General features: G+C 45.9%; 1 pseudogene; it reads right to left on the reverse strand.

The window, feature by feature from the left end:
• Positions 1-3,750: 3,750 nt before the first annotated feature.
• Positions 3,751-22,609, reverse strand: part of LOC123184692 (imidazoleglycerol-phosphate dehydratase 3, chloroplastic-like) — a 37,684-nt pseudogene continuing 18,825 nt past the window's right edge.

Genomic DNA, 22,609 nt, shown 5'->3' on the forward strand with positions numbered 1-22,609 from the left:
ACTAACTCACATGCAAAATTTCAGGCTATTCTGAAGATGTCAAAAAATTGACCTTCTTCTCCGTAGACCGTTCGGGTAGGAGCAAAGGCCCTGTCCGAAAACGAGTTATTTTTCGACATCCTTCAAATGAACCCAATTTTTTTCCACAGTCTTGTACCATCATGAATAGGATGCATGGCAAGTTTCGTGGCTTCTTGCCATTTTATGAATTTTCTATAATTTTTTCGGTCGAAACACTTTAAATGCTGACCGGACGTGGCGCAACATGCTCTTCATATCGAAATACCATAAATTTTTGGATTATGTGTGGGAGTGGGCATACTAACTCACATGCAAAATTTCAGGCCATTCTGAAGATGTCAAAAAATTGACCTTCTTCTCCGTAGACCGTTCGGGTAAGGAGCAAAGGCTCTGTCCGAAAACGAGTTATTTTTCGACATCCTTCAAATGAACCCAATTTTTTTCCACAGTCTTATACCATCATGAATAAGATGCATGGCAAGTTTCGTGGCTTTTTGCCATTTTATGAATTTTCTATAATTTTTTCGGTCGAAACACTTTAAATGCTGACTGAACATGACGCAACGTGCTCTTCGTATCAAAAAATTGACCTTCTTAATATGATGCATGAATTTGAAACAACGAAAACGCTGACCGGACAAAAATATTACAAAACTTTATGTATTAATAAAACAAACTTTGCATAAAATGCTAAACTATCAAAAATATGATACATAATAATGATGTGATCTGAATTACAATGCACTAGCAGCACTACCGCAGCTGCCCAAACAGTGTAACACTGTCCGGGCAGCTGCGGCAGAGCTGCCCGGGCAATGCAAACTCAAATCACATTATTACTATCTATCTTATCTGATAGGGTACATGAATCCGCCTATATAAGCCGGTCTGGGCGTCCTTCGGCGGGCGAGGTGGGACTAAACGAAACCATCCACCCCGCCCCTGCGTCCTCGGCCGCTCGCAGGCGCGCCTTCCAGCGGCCCACTAGGCCTACTGAAATCGGCCCACCTCGCCAGTCAACGCGCAGCGCCGCGGCAGGCCGCTCGCATGCGCGCCTTACAGCGGCCCACCTCGCCAGTCAACGCGCAGCGCCTCGGCAGGCCGCTTGCACCTCGCCTGCCGGAGCTCGCCCGCACCGGTTTAAATAGGTTTTTTTCAATTCAAGTTTAATTTTTATTTTATATTTTATTTTTAAAATACAATTTTTTTAAACATATATCTTCTATTTGTTTTGCGAGTATTATGTCAATTTTTTATTCTTGGTTTTATATTTACTTTTCTAGTTTACATAGGTTTTTTTCAATTCAGTTTTACTTTTTTTCTGAATTTTATTTTTTACAATACAATAGTTTTTTTTAAAAACATCTTCTAACTTGTTTTGCAAATATTATGTCAATTTTTTTATTTTTTGGTTTTATATTTACTTTTCTAGTTTACATAGGTTTTTTTCAATTCAAGTTTACTTTTTTTCTGAATTTTATTTTTTACAATACAATAGTTTTTTAAAAAAAAAATCTTCTAACTTGTTTTGCAAATATTATGTCAATTTTTTATTGTTTGGTTTTATATTTACTTTTCTAGTTTAATTCTTTTCTCATTTTTTTTACAATACAACTCTTTTTAAAACTAAAAATAACAATATCGATTTCAACACTTGATTGTTCAACAACATTTAAAAACCATCCATTGAAACACTCGATATTTCATTAGAGTTTTCATAGATATTTTACATAGTACTAGAAATAAAACTTAACTAAAGAACATTACGAAAATAATTAAACATTACTAAACGACATTTTCAAATAAACCCTAAACTACTCGTCCTCCACGCCGCCGAAGTCTGCCTCGTCATACAGGCCGTCACCGTTATCGCTGTCGTCGCTGCTGCTGCTGCTGTCGTCGAGGGGCACCACGGGCACGGCCGGCGCAGCCATCGAGTCCTCGAGCGCGGCGTGGTACCTGGGAAAGTCCTCCGGGTCCTCCGGGTGGACGGCGCCCGGGGCGACCTAAAGGTACTCCTGAACGAGCGGCGGCGGCTGCGGCATGTTCTCCGACTCCCGGAGCGCCGTCAGGTAGCCCGACATGTCGTCCGGGTCGCCGGCCTCCGCCGCCAGCCGCCTGTACTCCGCCACCAATGCCGGCTCTGGCTGCTGCGGCTCGGGCGGAGGGGCGCGGCTAGACCCTGCGCCGTCCCTGCCCGCGGTATGGCTGGACCCGGCGCCGTTCCTACGATCGCTGGGGCCGAGGCGGACAGCGCCGCGATCACCGCCTGGGCCTCCGCGGGGCGGGAGCGGGTGCATGGCGCCGAAGTCGAGGCGGGCGCGGGTCGAGCGTGCCTCGCCGCGGCGGTACAGCTATCCCCCGGCGGAGCAGGCACGACGCCGGCGACCGCCTGCGTGCGGTACGGCGCGACCACCTCCTCGAAGGTGCGGCCGTCCCAGAGCTGATGCCGCCGCGCGCGGTTGTGCTTCGTGGGCGGGCGCGGGCCGGCGTAGGCGTGGAGACGCCGCAACTGATCGTCGGCGAGGCGGTCCGCCCAGCCAGGGTTGTTGGGGGCGTACTGGGGGTCGGCGAGCTCCTCCGGCGACAGGCGAGCCCTGTACAGGCCGACGGCGCGGGCGAAGAGGTGGGTGCCGACCTCGGGCACCGGCGCAACGGGGACGCCGTCGACGCTCAGGCGCCACCTCGCCGGCAGGCGCACGTCGGGCGCGGCGGGGATGCCGAAGTGGGCGAGCTCCTCCGCCTCCTCCATCGTCAAGTTGGGGCGGGTCATCGTTGGCGAGAGGGAGAGGCACGACGCGCGAGGAGGTGAAGGGCGCAAGAGGAGGACGCCGGCGACAAGGGGAGAAGGAGAGGCAAGGCGAGGGCGGTGTGCGAGCCGACGGAGCGCGCGAGGCGCTTTTTATAGGGCGTAGTGGTGGGTGGGGCGGGGGTGCCGGCGATCAATGCCGGTGGGCAGCCGAGCGGTCAAGGGCGCAAAAGGGCAGGCGGCGGCGTGCGAATCGGCGCCGGCGATTAATAAGGGCGGCGTGCGTGGGCGGTCAAGCGGTGGCGTGCGCAGGCGCGCGGCAGGCGATGGCGTGTGAATCCGCGCCACCCGCGGACCGACGCTGGCGACGGGACAACTCACTGCGCCGGCGTTAATGGTTCGCCTAATCCGCGCCGAATTAATGGATTAGGTTTAGTACGCGTGGGCCCGCCCTCCTCCTCACGCGGCGTACACCGCCCACGTACGGGCGTAGAGCGGGCCGTACGGGCACGCGCCTCGCTACGCCGCGGTACGCATCCCCCACCTTAATTTTCCATCCTACCCCTACTCACTTATTCTCACAAAAAGGTATCTTTTAATCTGAACCGTTGATGTGTCCAGGGCGTTGTACCGAAGAAGAAGTGTTGCATCATTTTATTCTTTTGAATGAATGGTCAGCTCATTATTACAGACACGACACCACGCGCACCTATCCTGAATCCATATTTGTAGACGTAATCTCTTTTCAGAATGTCAAGCTGTTTGCACTTCTTCATCATCAGACGTACAGTCCGTCCTGGGAACAGACCGAATTGCAGTGCCTGTGGTAGCAACATAAATAAACCCTGAGAAGAGGATGGCACGCCAATTCCCACTCCCAGCACAAGTAGCAACAGAGATGTAGAAGGAGACCGTCCATCTGTGCCCTCCTATCGCGGCACCAGGCGGGCGGGCATCCAGTTTTTGATCTTGCAACAACACTACGACCTTGACAGAACACCTTTTGAGCTGCGATTAGGCACGTCGAGCAAGATACACTCAGGAATGCCAGCCAATGTATGATAAATCACTAGAGATTATGTATGCTTCTAAGGTCCTTGTCACCAGCAATCATCCAACAGCTAAGTGCTTCTTTTTTAAAGAATTTTGTGGCAGGAAATAGTTTCTGAAACATCTATGAGATAGTTTCTAAAACACCTATAAGGCTATAACCGTATGCACTGTACAAAGTTTCCTGAACTATATTTGCAGTGACTCAGGACAAACCTTGGAACAGTGCCACGTCAGCGCAAGTCGCATTCTGTTGCTTGTCGAAGGGCCCTGGCAAATGCTTTGAAACATGCCTCGATAATATGGTGCGAGTTGTTCCCCGCAAGCTTCGGAAGGAACAAAAAAATAGAGCCCAGGGTTAAGCCAATTTAGCTAACTTCATCTGGGGGACATCGTAGAGGAAAGCCATCACATTATTGACCCTGCTGTGGGAGAGGATTTCAATTGAAACGGAAGCAACATATACCTGACGGATGTGAAGCGTCATCCCAGATGTATTCTCAAGAGACTGGAAGAAGTGCTCAACAAGCTGCCACAAAAACAAATAAATTATTATTCACCTAAGTTGGTACCAGGAATGTACAGGTACCAAGATCTCATCACACAAGCTAAAAACGACAAATATGTCTTGTTAAGATTTGTCAAAATTTATTCACTGGAGAGAGGAAGAGTTGAATGTAAAAAAATTGGAGGGATAAACTTGAACTGAATATGCCAGATGTGACAATGATATTATTTCTCAAGTCCGACATACAGAAACAGAACATCAAAGGCTTTTGTAATCAACGTCGCAGAAAACTGAAAACAGCTGCGAAACTTCACAAATTACCTGTGTATCATATGTGCCAACCTGCGCTTTAGGAATACTTAAGCCGCAACTCAAATGAGGTCGACCAGATAGATCCTGAATACAAGGGGGAAAGAAATGACCGACAAGCATATATGCTCAACAAGGCGCAACTCAATTGATTAGTAGAGATTTACATATTCACTGTGACAACAATTGACAGCATCACCACTATGGAACAAAAAATAGGTAAGCCAAGATATGAAGTAAAATCATTGCAGCTCTTTCATTATCATTCAACTCTTCATTTTTGTGTGAGATAGATGAGTCTGAAAAAACTGTATATTCATAATATGTAAACACAAGATGGCTATGCATACCAGTATAACCTCAACTGCTGCCTCATCAAGTGGTGCTGTAGAATGCCCAAACCGGTTGATTCCTTTTCGATCTCCAAGTGCTTGAAGTAACGCCTGAAAGTACAATAAAATAACAGTCATCCCAGCAAACTTTCGTATATACAGGTTGCAGAAGACTAAATTCAGGACAGTCCATTGTGAGGTAAACATGGCGTGCAAATTAGCAATGAGGTCAAAATGGATATCCTAACTTCTGGTAAGCAATAATTCATATAACTATTGTAGAAGTACAAGAGTCAAGTTAATATTAATAATAGGATAGGAAAGCAACAATCACCGTTCCAATTGCCAAAGCAATATCTTCATTCGAGTGATGATCATCAATGTGAGTGTCACCCGTCGCCTTCACATATACGTCAAACAATCCATGAGAAGCCAGTTGCTGTAAGTTGTAAACTGAAGTTAATGCCTAACTTTGACCAGAAAAAAAAGCACACTGACGCAGCAAGAGGTAGAAGAAATTTCTACTGTCAAGCACAATATATACATATAACATAACACTGGACCACTCAAAATACAGCAACCTGTGCAAAAGAGGTACTTCTCAAAGAAAAAAGAAATGCTGCTTGAATTGGTTTGGCTACTTTGGCACTTGATTTTAGTTTCTTTCATATATTGATTTGACATGTAATGGCTTGTCATAGTGGCCACTGTTGTCAGTTTTACACCGATGTGGAATAACCAAGGTGTGACGCCCGGATAATTACCTACAGTAATCCTGCGTTAATGATGCCACGTCATCATAGTTGCTGTTGTTAATCTCACGTTAGTTCAAAACCGATTCAAATTCAAATTTGAAATTAAGGCAAACAACAAAAGTTTTCCAAAAGTAAAACTAAAATGTTCTAAATGTGTCGGATAAATCATAGATAATTGTGGTGAGAAAACCAATCTGTGATAAAGAGTATAAAGGCTCTAAAGTAATTAAACACTAGTTAGAACAATTAAATAAAGGGAAATAAATGCCTATTGAATTTCATAAAATATTAAATTATTTTGGGTTAAGGATGAATGTGGCGGTAGTATATTTACAAATACTAAGTTAGGTGCTAGTGATAAATTTTACAAAACTAAAAATAAAAGAAAACTAGAAATGAAACACAAAAGAATAACAAAAAAAAAAGATAGAAAGAACTCCCCTCGGCCCAACTGGGCCATGGCCCAGCCAGGCCGGCCCTACTCCCTCCCCCGGCCCAACCGCGCCTACAACCCACCACACTCCCCTTGTGACCTAGGTCGGTCCACCCACTCCCCCCACTCCCACGTCGCTTGCCCTACTCCCCTCTGCATCCCCTCGATCTGAATCGGGGCAGGCGCCTCGTCGCCGCTCGCTAGGCCACCCCGCCGCGTTGACCCCGTCGCCACCTCGCCGACGCCGCCCGGCGCTACCTCGCCGTTGCCCGCCTCCTCAACCCTCCCTCCTACACGGATCCGGTCGGGGGAATCGACGCCCCCGACGCCCTGCGCCCGCGCCGATGCTGAACCCAGTCGTCATCATCCCCGCCCGTCGAAGCCGTTCGCCGCCTCGACCACACCTCCCTCGCCGGCCTGCCTCCCGGACGTCCCCCGTCATCTCCATCTCCTCCCTGAGCCCCGCTGCCTTGAACCCCATGACCCGCAGTGAGCCCCGTTCGCCTTCCCCTCTTCCTGCTCCGCACTGGCCTCCCCTGCTAGACGCGCCATCGCGCGCACACGCGCCTCGCCCGGACGCCACCCGCCCTGACCCCGCTTCGCTGTGTCGCTTGCCCAGCGTCGTCACCGCGCTCGTCGTCCGTCCCGCGCGCGCTCGCCCCGCTGCTACCTCCTGCCTCGCTTGACGCCGCCTCCTCTGCCGCTGACGCCCGTCGCCAGCTACAGCTCGGGGCACGCCCCTGGCCGCCCTTCTGCGTCCTAATAACCCACAAGTATAGGGGATCGCAACAACTTTCGAGGGTAGAGTATTCAAGCCAAATTTATTGATTCGACACAAGGGGAGCCAAAGAATATTCTCAAGTATTAGCAGCTGAGTTGTCAATTCAACCACACCTAGAAACTCAGTATCTGCAGCAAAGTGTTTAGTAGCACAGTAATATGATAGTGGTGGTAGCAGCAACAAAAGTAAAGACAGCAAAAGTAATGTTTTTGGTATTTTGTAGTGATTGTAACAGTAACAACGGGAAAGTAAATAAGCGTAAACCAGTATATGGAAAACTCGTAGGCATCGGATCAGTGATGGATAATTATGACGGATGCGGTTCATCATGTAACAGTCATAACATAGGGTGACACAGAACTAGCTCCAATTCATCAATGTAATGTAAGCATGTATTCCGTATATAGTCATACGTGCTTATGGAAAAGAACTTGCATGGCATCTTTTGTCCTACCCTCCCGTGGCAGCGGGGTTCTATTGGAATCTAAGGGATATTAATGCCTCCTTTTAATAGGGAACCGGAACAAAGCATTAGCACATAGTGAATACATGAACTCCTCAAACTATGGTCATCACCGGGAGTGGTCCCGATTATTGTCACTTCGGGGTTGCCGGATCATAACACATAGTCACTACTAGGGAAAAGCCTACCAGCAGCGAGGGTTTTGGGCCTCTCAGTAGCGCGGGCATCGGCGCTACTAATAAGGCGCTACAACTAACGTATAGCAGTAGCGCTGATTGTCCCACGCTACTGCTATACATGAATAGCTGTAGTGCTCTTTGGGAAAGGGTGCTACTGATATTATCTGCAGCACTATTTGCTGGGACGCGCTACTGACAATGCGGCGCTACTGCTAAATTTCCCCCCTCGCTACTACTAGTTTATTTATTAGTTTTTTTCCTGCATATTTGTTTTGTATTTGAATAGGCTTTATACAATAATCTTTAGCATACCATACACATACAAATGTAATCATAGCATATACATACAATTAGTCTCATCAAATCATGTCATCATCATAATCATCATCCAACACAAAGTGGTCTCTCGTCATCATCTCGAAAATAGCGATACAAGTCTCGAATGATATGCAAATACATCGTCATCCATCTAAACAATGATATACGCGAGAAGAGCTATCACTTTGAGAACATGAGTTCGTATCCCTCTTTCGCATTAGCGTGAACCTCTAAACTAACTACTGCCTGTCGCTCGGAAACCGGAAGGGCCTGACACTCCGGCCACTTGTCGTATATATACTCCTGGCATAGCACTTCTTCGCCATCTATGATCTATGCACCTGCATCATCACATGAGTCGATGATATGCAACATATATAGTTGAGCAACAGAAAGAGACAGACTTGGCAAAAATAAAAACAACATATCATAAGCATAAATAACAAAGTTCATCGTACCCCAAAATGCCCTAACTAGAGTGATTTTCGCTAGTCGAGGAGGAGGACGGTTTAATTACATCACAAATAAAGTTTCACCGTGCATAACTCAAAGTTTTGTCATACAGAAAGTATGGACTAAACGGACACATTGTCATATATCGACAATCACTCCAACATGTCGTTCCATCCATCCAAGTCAGGGAGGTAGTCCCCGAGCCTAGTGAAAGGCTTCAGGTCGAGACGCTGAGAGGCTATCCATGTTCGGACGTCTTCCCGCGACATTTGTCCTTCTCCGTAGAACATCCCTATTTTTCCGACGACCTCCTTCATGATGATTTGGGCAAGTTCGCGCTGGATGTTATAGAACTCAGCTCGAAGTCGATGATCCTCGATATCTCCTATGTCCTTTGCCCATTGCAGAATATGGGCATCACCGGATCTAGGTGACATGCGAAGGTTCTGGTGATCCCGTCTGTACTCTAGCATGTGGTGTAGGACATAGAATCCATCATTAAGAGAATCGTTCGGTTGCTGGATGCAGCAGAAGTCGGTCTTATGGCCGAAGGCGACCCTGCCGCCCCTTCTCTTCTTGTCCCTGACCTCTCCACCCCTTGCTTGGTAGTAAAACATAGCACTGTCGAGAACATCCTTGATGTGGGTGTAATCCTTTTTGTGAATGTTCTTCGACGAGTCCAAGTAAAGAGCGTGGGAGAATCGGGGGTAGAGGATGATGAGGACGGCGCGCCCGCCGCTGCGCAAAATAAGTCCTCAAATTAATTAGCCTCCACCGTGCAAATGAATGATTGAAATCGAAGGAAGGATAGCAGCGCGGATGACTTACACGGGATGATAAGGCACGAGAATCGCCTCCTTGTCCTTATTGGCGAGCATGAAATTGACGATGTAATCCCTCGCGTATTCACGGTGATTTGCGCAGACTCCCAAGAAGCCCTCGTGCATGTAGTACGGGTCAGCGACACAGATATGAGATATCTGCTCAACCCCGATGATGTAGTTCATGTGCAAGGCATAAAGGCGGACAAACGTAAAATCCAGCTTCTTCACGTGAAACATGTCGAATATGTAATCGAATCGGAGGAAGAACTTATCCGCGGGGAAGCTGTCGACGTACGACATTTGCCGCGGAACGTTAACCACGTAGAGTGGGTATCCTGGATCTTTCGAGGCGATGAGGTCTTTCTCTACCCGCAGCACATCGTCATGAAGTCTCTTTAGATCGCCGAATCTGGCCCGTAGCGCTGTTGCAGGTAGGATTGGTTGACCGGGGATATGCCATTTATCCGCACCGGGGATATCTATACGGTCCTGAAGCCAAGGCTGCTGAGGCGGCTGGATCATAGAAACAGCTTTTTTGCCTTTCCTCGCTCTCTTCCTAAACTTCTTTACTACCGGAAGGTCGTCCATAATATGTTGAGACGGCAATTCAGGCACCGACTCATGACGCTCAAACCCTGAGGAGGCGCCAGTATAGACATACTGTTCAGCAGCGCCATCGTCGTCCTCATCCTCATCCATGGCGACGTCATCAGCGACTAATGGAGCCTCCTCCTTACCCCGTCCGCTATCACCCAACCTGACACCCGACGATAATTGGGTAGGTGGGGTGTTGATGTTCATACCTTGTTGAGGCTGCGTGCTCGTGGGTGTGCTCCCGGCCGCCTCCAGACGAAGCAGACTCTTTGGCCACAACAGGACCCACCCAGCATTGCAACAATCACCAAGCCGCCGCGGTGTCTCGTCGTCATCCCCCAGTAGTACTGGAGGAGGCAAATTCTCGTGGCCCGGTTTGACACTGGCCACGGAAACCTTGAAGACGTTCGAGGGGATCGGCCGGCTGTGGAACAATGGTTCCTTCGGCTCCATTATCGTCGCCTTCCCCACGTCCACCTTCTGGTCGCCGATGGTGTACAATATGGTGCACGGGGTTTCGTCGGCCTGCAAAGAAAAGTCTGCGACGTGAGACATCCGAAAGGCAACGAAAACGGAGATTATACATTTATATTGAAGGGGGCCGGTGTGACAGATACCGTGAGGGCGTCGAGCTCAGCCAAAGATGAAGCACCGCCTAGCACGTCCGGTGCGGGAGCCGGTGCGGGAGCAGGTGCAGCTGCAGGTGCTGGTGCAACGCTAGTCGAGCTGCTCCCCGCCAAGAAGTCAGCAAGGGGAAAGTCCGCTGCATCTTTTTTTGGATTTTGCCTGGTCCAATTGAAAACGGCCGGAACCAAGGTAGTAGAAATATCTAAAGCCACCTGTTTTGCGGCAGCTACCGCTGTTGCGACTGTCTCAGTTGATTTCTTCTCAACCGCAATCTCAACCCTCTTGTCGATGTTTTCTTCATTTAACCTTCGTCTTTCCTTTCTCTCCTCCGTGGTCTCACGGTAGTACTTCTTCCACGTGGCGCCATCTCCGACACCGTGCACGCGTCCATACGACGGTCGAGTATCCACCGGTTGTTGTTTCAATATGTTCAACGCCCGGTTGAATGGAGTGTCCCACTTGGGCCTCGCCAATGCCTCAGACGGCGAGTCGCTTTCGGCCGCAATCCTGTGCTGCTCTCTCTGCAAAAGGCACAACGATCGTTTACAAATATGACTAACGTGTGCAGTCGAATTGATCAGAAACTAAAATTACCAGCAGTCTCATGAACTCCGTAATGACCGGTGTTGTCTCGTAAACCTTTTTCACTGGGTCCCAACGGTGCCGGGCCCTGAGGACGTCACGCTCCTGCGGGACGGTGAACTCCGCCAAGGGGTCTGGGATGCCCAGACTCGCGGCTTCCGCGTCCTCCTTGGCCCATTTGGACCTCTTTCCGCCGTAACCACGGCTTCCGAGGTGGTGGCTCCCAATGTTCCTCTCTTGAAGCCCCTTCATGTACTTAGACTTTTTTTGGCATCTTCGGCCTCGCAAGCCTCCTTGAATATTTGAAACTGCTCTTCCGTGATTGTCGGATTATCCTTTACAATCTCGGAGTAGGGTTCCTTCTTGTCGATGATCCTTGCTTTCACTCGATTTTTCCAGGCGGCCAACGCGTCGCTAAACTTGGTCATGGCGTGTTTGTTTATCTTCTTCATTGCCGGGTCCTCATCTGGATCTTTATAATCCTTCTCATTCCGGCCCGGGAACAAGAATATCTGGTGAAACTTCTTTAGGAGGGAGCTCCTCATATTTTCTATCTTCTGTAGTTTCTCATCGTTGATGGTGGCGGTTGTCCGTACGATGCAGCCTATTTGATTGCCGTAGCATCGACGCGCTTCCTCGGGCGCCGTTGGCTCAAAATTGCCGTCGTCCACCTCCGTGACCACCACTCTAGTAGTCCTGAGTTTGTTAGGAACCCATTGCCTCTTTGCTTTCGGTTCTACACCGGCTCCGCTCCCCGAGGCAGCGCCGGTCTCAGTCTCAGCGCCGGTCTCGATGCCTGTCTGAGTCTGAGCGCCGGTCTCAGTCTCAGCACCGGTCTGCGTGTCGGTCTCAGTCCCCGATGCCACCGGTGGGCCCAGCAATAACATCGGTTGATCATCGGTAAGGCTAAAAAATTCGTCTGCCGCCCGATAGGCGTCGTCGCAATCACCAGAACCCTGTCCTTCATCGTTGCTAGCCATGTTTCCTATGATTAAATCTAGTCAATTAATTCTAGACCTAATAAAATGAATAATGACATAAAAAAGGCCTATTGTTTTGCAGGAACGTTGACTCCTTCCTGGTGCGGCAAATCACACGGGCACTCGATATGTCCTAGTTTGTAGCACAAGTCATGCCGAAATTCACGGAAAATTTCGGCATGACCTTTGCTAAAAAGTGGACAAATCGAGAACCTGAAATTTGCCGGAACGGAAATGAATCAACATTCCCGCAAAATATATATAGGCCACTCAGCTTCATTGAAACAACAAAGCCACTTGGGCACAAACAACATGACCACTTCAATGAAAAGATATAATCAACAATAAAAGTCTAGGAAGGGATCATCTTTAAAATAAAACTTGCCTAAATAACCTAGATAATTAACCTAATCAAACTAGTTAACCTGACTAGTTCTCTGTCAAAGCCCTAACTAAATTTTGCACTAACCTAGGTAATTAACCTAATTAAACTAGTTAACCTAACTACTTCTCTGTCAAAGCCCTAACTAAATTTTTGCCCTAACCTAGATAATTAACATAATTAAACTAGCTAACCTATGCATGAGAGAGAGAGAGGAGGGGTGGGGGCTTACAGAGGATGGCTCCGGGTGGCGAGGGAGGCAGTGGTGGCGAGGGAGGCAGGGGCGTCTCCGGTGACGGCGAGGGAGGCAGTTCTGGCGAGGGAGGATCCGGTGGCGTCGACGGCGGCTCCGGTGGCGTTGATGAGGCCGCGCGGCTCCGTGGCGTTGGGGGCGGCTCCGATGGCGTGGACGGCGCACGGCTCTGGTGGCTCCGGGGGCGTCGACGTCGGCAGGAGACGGCGGTGAAGTGGGGCAACGACGAATCGGGGAGACGGCGGCGGGGTGGGTCGAGAGATTTGGGAGGCAAGTGGTGGCCGGGGGGGGGGGGAAACGGTTTTTTGGTTAAGTCAAAACTAGCGGTAGCGCGTTTCGCAGAACGCGCTATAGCTAAGGTAGCTATAGCGCTTTTTCCAAAACGCGCTACTGCTATACATATGTAAGTTTCTCTCTTTTTTATTTCCTTTTCTGTTTCTATAGCGGGGGTCCTCGAAACCCGCTACAGCTGCGTTAGCTACAGCGCCTCTTACTAACACACGCTACAGCTAAGCCTTTCTCTGTTTTTTCGCTTTTTCATTTATTTTGCTTTACATTTTATTTTTTTTCTTTCTCCTTTTTCTGTTTCTTTCATTTTCATTTACTTTTCTATTTGTTTTTCATTTTATTGTATTTCCATTAGCAGTAGCGCTGTTACAGGGAAACGCGCTGCTACTCATGCCCTAGCGGTAGCGCGCCTCCTGCAAGGCCGCTACTGCTATGCGTAGCCCATGTTCCAGCAATGGGAATATTAGTAGTAGCGCTTTTACGGGCACACGCGCTACTGCTAGAATCGTATCTGCAGCGCGGTTTATTCTGAACCGCTACTGCTATCTAGCTCTAGCGCCCTTTTTTAACTCGCGATGTTGCTAAATTTCTATGTATAAGGTTTTCCCTAGTAGTGAGTGGGTGACTATAGACTTGCAAGATAGGATCAAGAACTCACATATATTCATGAAAACATAATAGATTCAGATCTGAAATCATGGCACTCGGGCCCTAGTGACAAGCATTAAGCATAGCAAAGTCATAGCAACATCAATCTCAAAACATAGTGGATACTAGGGATCAAATCCTAACAAAACTAACTCGATTACATGATAAATCTCATCCAACTCATCACCGTCCAGCAAGCCTACGATGGAATTACTCACACACGGCGGTGAGCATCATGAAATTGGTGATGGGGGATGGTTGATGATGACGACGGTGACGAATCCCCCTCTCCGGAGCCCCGAACGGACTCCAGATCAGCCCTCCCAAGAGGTTTTAGGGCTTGGCGGCGGCTCCGTATCGTAAAACATGATGATTTCTTCTCTCTGATTTTTCTCTCTCCAAAAGCAAATATATAGAGTTGGAGTTGGCGTCGGAGGGCATCCAGGGGGCCCACGAGGTAGGGGGACGTGCCCTAGGGGGGTGCGCCCCCACCCTCGTGAACAGGGTGTGGCCCCCCTGGTCTTCATCTTTGGCGAGGATTTTTTATTTTTTCTAAATGTTCCGTGGAGTTTCAGGTCATTCCGAGAATATTTGTTTTCTGCACATAAAACAACACCATGGCAATTCTGCTGAAAACAATGTCAGTCCGGGTTAGTTCCATTCAAATCATACAAGTTAGAGTCCAAAACAAGGGCAAAAGTGTTTGGAAAAGTAGATACGACGGAGATGTATCAACTCCCCCAAGGTTAAACCCTTGCTTGTCCTCAAGCAATTCAGTTGACAAACTGAAAGAAAGAAAGAAAAACTTTTACAAACTCTGTTTGCTCTTGTTGTTGTAACTATGTCAAGCCAGTATTCAAGTTTTCAGCATAGATCATAACTAACCACATTTGCAATAATTCTCAGGTCTCATAATTACTCATATCAATAGCATAATCAACTAGCAAGCCATAATAATAAATCTCGGATGACAACACTTTCTCAAAACAATCATAATATGATATAAGAAGATGGTATCTCGCTAGCCCTTTCTGAGACCGCATAACATAAATGCAGAGCACCTTTAAAGATCAAGGACTGACTAGACATTGTAATTCATGGTCAAAGAGATCCAATCATAGTCACACCCGATATAAATTAATAGTAATGAATGCAAATGACAGCTGTGCTCTCTAGCTAGTGCTTTTTAATAAGAGGGTGATGACTCAACATAAAAGTAAATGGATAGGCCCTTCGCAGAGGGAAGCATGGATTTGTAGAGGTGTCATAGCTCATTTTTGCAATAGAGATAAATTGTATTTTGAGCGGTATACTTTCATTGTCAATGTAGCAACTAAGAGATGGCGATATCTTCCATGCTAAACACATTATAGGCGGTTCCCAAACAGAATGGTAAAGTTTATACTTCCCCTCCACCAACAAGCATCAATCCATGGCTTGCTCGAAACAACGAGTGCCTCCAACATACATCAGGTCCCAGGGGAGTTTCATTTGCAATTAATTTTGATTTAGTTTGCATAAAGCATGGGACTGGGCATCCCGGTGACCAGCCATTTTCTCGTGAGTGAGGAGCGGAGTCCACTCCTCTTGAGATAACCTGCCTAACACGGAAGATAAGGACATCCTTGGTTGATACATGAGCTATTCGAGCATACAAAACAGAATGTTTATTTGAAGGTTTAGAGTTTGGCACATACAAATTTACTTGGAACGGCAGGTAGATACTGCATATAGGAAGGTATAGTGGACTCATCTGGAATAACTTTGGGGTTTAAGGGATTGGATGCACAAGCAGTATTCCCGCTTAGTACAGGTGAAGGCTAGCAAAAGACTGGGAAGCGACCAACTAGAGAGCAACAACAGCCATGTACATGCATTAAAATTAATAAACATTGGATGCAAGCATGAGTAGGATATAATCCACCATGAACATAAATATCGTGAAGGCTATGTTGATTTGTTTCAACTACATGCGTGAACATGTGCCAAGTCAAGTCACTTAAATCATTCAAAGGAGGATACCACCCCATCATACCACATCATAATCATCTCAATAGCATGTTCGCACACAAGGTAAACCATTATAACTCATAGCTAATCAAGCATGGCACAAGCAACTATGATCTCTAATTGTCATTGCAAACATGTTTATTCATAATAAGCTGAATCAAGAACGAGGGACTCATCATATTTACAAAAACAAAAGAGGTCGAGTTCATACCACCTTTTCTCATCTCAGTCAGTCCATCATATATCATCATAATTTCCTGTCACTTGCACGACCGAATGGTGTGAATAATAATAAGAGTGTACGTGCATTGGACTAAGCTGGACTCTGCGAGCATTCAATAAACAGGAGAAGACAAGGCAATATGAGCTCTTGGTTAAATCAACAATAATGCATATAAGAGCCACTTCAACAATTTAATTATGGTCTTCTCCTACTGACCCCCAAAGAAAAGAAAAGAAATAAAACTATTTACACGGGAAAGCTCCCAACAAGCAAAAGAAGAACGAGAAATATTTTTGGGTTTTCTTTTTAATTATTACTACTACAACAGAAAAATAAACTACTACTATTTTTTTGGTTTTTCTTAAGGTTTAACAAACACACAAGAAGAAAGCAGGAAAAAGAAACTAAACTAGCATGGATATTACAGTGAAAAAGTATGAGCACCGACATCTAGCAATGAGTGTGTGTGAACATAAATGTAATGTCAGTGAGAAATACGTACTCCCCCAAGCTTAGGCTTTTGGCCTAAGTTGGTCTATGGCCACGGCTGGCCTGGCTGATATCCATAATAATAGTTGTTGAGGTCGTACTGTGATGAGGAAGAAGAAGGCTCCGATTGCCACTGGCTGGCAATCATCTCCGGATCCCACTAATAGTTAGACTGCCGCGTGGAGTCGAGCTGCCTCCGCTCTCCTCTCGTACTCTTCTGCCTCCTCTCTGGTAATAACATATCTTCTTTTTGTCTGTGAATCAAAGAAGGCAGGAGCAGGGAGAGTAATACGGAAAACACGTCGTTTATCAAAAATTAAACGATATAAAAGAGGTGATTCAAGCCTCTCGACAAACTAGTGCGAAGCCATAGAGTTATAATCTAAATATGCAGGATGCAACTCCGTATCACCTTCACGAATGTCTATCTCAAGAAAATGAGCTAAGCGGGTTGCATAAATTCCTCCAAAGAAATCTCCATTATGTCTATTATGACGCAACCTACGAGCTACAATGGCTCCCATATGATAAGATTGGTCTCCTAACACAGCACTCCTAAAAATGCTAAGATCAGGGACACACATGTGACATGCTTCATCCTTAGCATTTATGCATCTACCAATGAAGAGAGCAAAATAATGTATAGCAGGAAAGTGAATGCTCCCTATGGTAGCCTGCGTTATATCTCTAGATTCCCCCACAGTTATACTAGCAAGAAAGTTTCTAAATTCAGATTTAGGGGATCCCTAACACTACCCCATGATGGAAGTTTGCAACCAGAAGTGAAATCCTCTAAGTCCATGGTATAAGATTTGTCATAGAGATCAAACATGACTGAAGGAGAATTATGCGAAGATGAATACTCAAACCTCCTCACAAATGAACTTGTGAGATCACGATACTGGGGGCATTTGTTAGCCTCAAAATCCTCAAGACCGGCATTGCGCAAATATGCTTTGAATTCTTCTTTAATTCCCGCACGGTCCATAAAATTTTCCGACGGCCATTCGCAAGGCCGTACTGGAGCGTCTCTTGGTGGATCCTTGTCAGCATCGCACATAGCAATCCTGGGTCCTTGCTTCTTAGAGGAACCACCTTGGAACATCTTCCTAAGCATATTGTTTTTCTCTGAAAAATTATGAAATTTTTAGTAACTTCAAACAAAAGTGAACCAACTTCAATAAAACTGATAGCAACTACTCCTACAAGTGCCTAGAGCCTATATCAAGCATTAGAACTACTTGGAACCATATAAATTTGACATGCAAGCTCAAGAACATGGTCACCTATGCAGCACAAATTTGCAAAGAATAAAGCACTAGAACAAAAACTAATTGGACCAATGGAGGAGTCACATACCAAGGAACAATCTCCCCAAGCAGTTTTGCGAGAGATGCTTTGAGCAAGGAGATCGAAAATCACAGCAAAAGTGACTGGAACTCGTGCTTGAGTTGGTTTTTCGGGTTTGTGCGAGACAGAGGAAGAAGAAGGGTGCTGGGATAAGTGGAGGAGGGCCACCGTGGGCCCATGAGGCAGGGGGCGCGCCCTAAAGGGGGGGCGCCCACCACCCTCGTGGCCAGGTGGCAGCTCCTCCTGCGGTAATTTTTGCACACTAAATCCTCAAATATTCCCGAAAAAATCATATTAAATTGGCATGTCATTCTGAGGACTTTTATTTTCGGGATATTTTTATATTGCACGGATAAGTCAGGAAACAGACATAAAAATATTATTTTTACTTTATTTCTACTAATTAACAAAAAGTATAGAGAGGGTACAGAAGTTTGTGCTTCTAGTTTCATCTATCTCATGCTCATCAAAAAGAATCCACTAACAAGGTTGATCAAGTCTTGTTAACAAACTCATTCCGATAATCATGAAACCGGAGAAATTTCGAATAACACTAAGTTACCTCAACGGGGATATGCACATCCCCAATAATAAGTATATCATATTTCTTTTTGACAGTAGGAAGAGGAAATTAAAAACCTCCAATTATAATTGATGGAATTTTTCCAATGGAGTTGATACTATGAACTTGAGGTTGTTTCCTCGGAAAGTGTACCGTATGCTCATTACCATTAACATGAAAAGTGACATTGCCTTTGTTGAATCAATAACAGCCCCTGCAGTATTAAGAAAAGGTCTTCCAAGAATAATAGACATACTATCATGCTCGAGAATATCAAGTATAACAAAGTCCGTTAAAATAGTATCGTTTGCAACCACAACAGGCACATCCTCACAGATACTGACAGGTATAGCAGTTGATTTATCAGCCATTTGCAAAGATATTTCAGTAGGTGTCAGCTTATTCAAGTCAAGTCTACGATATAAAGAGAGAGGCCTAACACTAACACTGACTCCAAGATCACATAAAGCAGTTTTAATATAATTTCTTTTAATGGAGCAAGGTATAGTAGGTACTCCGGGGTCTCCAAGTTTCTTTGGTATTCCACCCTTAAAAGTATAATTAGCAAGCATGGTGAAAATCTCAGCTTCTGGTATCTTTCTTTTATTAGTAATGATATCCTTCATATATTTAGCATAAGGATTTGTTTTGAGCACATCAGTTAATCGCATACGCAAAAAGATAGGCCTAATCATTTCAGCAAAGCACTCAAAATCCTCATCATCCTTTTTCTTGGATGGTTTTGGAGGAAAAGGCATGGGTTTCTGAACCCAAGGTTCCCTTTCTTTACCATGTTTCCTAGCAACAAAGTCTCTTTTATCATAATGTTGATTCTTTGATTGTGGGTTATCAAGATCAACAGCAGGTTTAATTTCTACATCATTGTCATTACTAGGTTGAGCATCATCATGAACATCATCATTAATATTTTCATTAGGTTCATGTTCATTACCAGATTGTGTTTCAGCATCAGACATAGAAATATCATTCAGATTATCAGGTGGTTCAGCAATAGGTTCACTAGAAGTTTGCACAGTTCTATCATTTTTCTTCTTCTTCTTTTTAGAAGAACTAGGAACATCAATATTATTTCTTTGAGAATCTTGCTCGATTCTCTTAGGGTGGCCTTCAGGATACAAAGGTTCCTAAGCAAGCACTTCTTTTTGAGCCTTAAGTACTTGTTCTACTTGAGTGGTAACCATAGAAGCATGTTTGCTAACAAGTTTAAGTTCACCTTTAATATTAGCCATATAATCACCCAAGAGTCTAATCATATAAGCATTTTATTTTAATTGTCTACCAAAATAAGCATTGAAGTCGTCTTGCTTAAACATAAAGTTATCAAACTCATCCAAGCATTGACTAGCAATTTTAGTAGGAGGAACTTCAGCTTTATCATATCTATAGAGAGAATTTACCTTTACTACCTGTGTCGGGATATCAGGATTAGGAGGTTCTTCAATAAATAAAGAATTGAGATCATATGTTTATTCAATAGGCGGTATATTAAGACCATGTATTTCTTCAATAGGAGGTAAATTCTTAACGTCTTCAGCTTTAATACCTTTCTCTTTCATAGATTTCTTTGCCTCTTGCATATCTTCGGGACTGAGGAATAGAACACCTCTCTTCTTCGGAGTTGGTTTAAGAATAGGCTCAGTAATTGGAGCAGGAGGTGGCTCAGGAGGTGGCTCAGGAGGTGCCCAATTATTTTCATTTGTCAACATATTATTCAATAGAATTTCAGCTTCATCCGGTGTTCTTTCCCTGAAAAGAGAACCAGCACAACTATCCAGGTAATCTCTGGAAGCATCGGTTAGTCCATTATAAAAGATATCAAGTATTTCGGGTTTCTTAAGAGGATGATTAGGCAAAGCATTAAGTAACTTGAGAAGCCTCCCCCAAGCTTGTGGGAGACTCTCTTCTTTAATTTGCACGAAGTTGTATATTTCCCTCAAAGCAGCTTGTTTCTTATGAGCAGAGAAATATTTAGAAGAGAAGTAATAAATCATATCCTGGGGACTACGCACACAACCAGGATCAAGAGAATTAAACCATATCTTAGCATCACCCTTTAATGAGAACGGAAATATTTTGAGTATATAGAAGTAACGCGATCTCTCATCATTAGTGAACAGGGCAGCTATATCTGTCACAGCCCAGTTCTGGCCTTGCCTGTCTTGCTTTAGCCTCCATGCATCATGTCTAAATTTTTATGAAACTTTGAAATGGGGGGATGATAAACCCTAGCAGCAAATGAAATTCAACTAGGTTCAAACTTAAATCTTTTCAATGATCCCAAAATGCCCTTTAGAAATGTTCATCATTTTTGAATTGGTCCAGCACCTCTGACAAAAATGGTGACATTTTTCTATATCAATTTGGATTTTTGAATTAAATCATAAAGTATTTGAATTTGGGCATTTAAATGCTATAACTATATTAAAATGCCCAAATAATTCTGGAAGTGGTTGAGGGTTGTTGGAAGTAATTTTAACAGTGCCCACAATTTATTTCAGGAATATATAAAATGATTTAGTATTTTTACTAAATTAAAACAGAGCAAATAAATAGAAAAACAAAATTAAAAGAGAGAGAGAAGTGCTTACCTATAGCCCACCCGGCACAACCACCTGGCCTAGCACAGGAGGCCCAGCCCACAAGGGCATCCTTGTCTTCTACCCCTGCCAGAAGGCAGAGGCGAACCAGAGCACGACGCCGGCCGTGCTAGCTCCTGCTTCGCGCTGGTGAGCTCCCCTTCATCCCAACAGCGCATTCTACCCCTCTCGCTTCCCCTCCTCTCTCTCGGCGCTCCTCCCCATCCTCTGCTCTCCCCCCGCGCCACACCCGAGCGCCACCGTCACCACCGTTCGCCGCTGCCGCTCCCTGAGCCATTCCCTCACCCCTACGACGTGTCCATGAGCTCCTCCTCAACGTCCTCGACCTCCTCGCTCCGCCACTCGACGCCGGGCACGCTCCTATGGCCTCACCGAGCCCGTCCCCGACTACCGTCGCCAGAGATCCCCCACGCCGCCTCGCTCAGCTCCGACCTCCCCAAGCCCACTTCGGCGGCCGTCGCAACCGTCGTGAGCCACGGACTCTTCTCCCTCCCTCCGTTTTTCCTCCCGCACGCTGTAGCCGCCGCGCCACTTGCGCCTGAACTCCGGCCGCCGCCATGGCCGACGAGCTCGATGCTCCTGCACTCTCCCGTTCGCCCCAGCACCACCAACATGCTCATTGCGTCCCCGGGAAGCAAGCACGCGCGCCGTTTGCTCTAGCTCATGCTGAAACCCCGCACCCGCTCGAGCCCGAGCTCGGCCGCCGCTAAACCTCGTCACCGACATTGTTTCTGGCCACCCCGCGGCCTCCTGTCCGGTCCTTTGGATGCGGACGAGCGAGAGGACCTCCCTGGTGCCAGCAGCGCGACGAACTGCCGTCCCTAACGCGAGTCCGGCGAGCTCTCACCGTCGGTTTGGCCATCGCCGGCGTAGATCCGGCGATGCTGACATGGCTCTAGCTTAATTAGGCCTAACCACTAATTAGCACTAACCTAATTGACCCTATGGGTCAATGACATGTGGGGCCCGACCCTGATTAACTTATTAGTTTACATTTAATTAAACTGGTTTAGTCACTGTGAGACTGACATGTAGGACCCACACGTCAGGTTTGACCTGACCGGGTCTGTTGACCTGCTGACATCATGCTGACGCAGTAAAGAATTTTCTGCATTTAAACTTATTCAAAAAATTCCAAAAATTGTTACAAACTTCAAAAAATCATATAAAATCAACCGTAGCTCAGAATTAAATAAATTATATATGAAAAATTATCAGAAAAATCCAATATATCCATCTGTACCATTTTCATGCATGTTAGAACAACTTAAGGCCACTGTTTAGGACAAATAAAATGAATGACATTTAAATAACCACATGTGGAGTTTGAATTTGAACTTTGGGTTCAAATCAACTTCATTTAATTGTGTTGCTAGTTGCATTAGGCCAAAACACAAGCATATTACCATGACATGATCATGCATCATATTGTTGCATTGCATTGATTGTGTCCTTCTCTGTTTGCCGGTAATTGTCCCCCTTTGGTAGATGTTGTTCCGGCGATGAGATCAATGACACCGATGAAGAGCTATACTATATTCAGAAGTGCCAGGCAAGCAAAACCCCCTTGTTCATTCCGATACAATCCCACTCTCTCGCTCCTGCTCTCTTTTACTGCATTAGGACAACAACGTTTCAACTGTTACATGTTGCGGTAGCTGAACCCCTGTCCTCTGCATGACCTGTCATTGCTACAGTAAATAGATGAAACCCACTAGCATGAGTAGGAGTTGTTTGAGCCCTAATGTGCCTACTCATTCATGTTTGTTTGTCATGCCTGCTACTGCTTAGGGTTGAGTCAGGTCTGATTCATCGGGGATGAATTGGA

This window comes from Triticum aestivum, chromosome 2A (assembly GCF_018294505.1).
Source record: "Triticum aestivum cultivar Chinese Spring chromosome 2A, IWGSC CS RefSeq v2.1, whole genome shotgun sequence".
In the NCBI taxonomy this organism is placed as follows: domain Eukaryota; kingdom Viridiplantae; phylum Streptophyta; class Magnoliopsida; order Poales; family Poaceae; genus Triticum; species Triticum aestivum.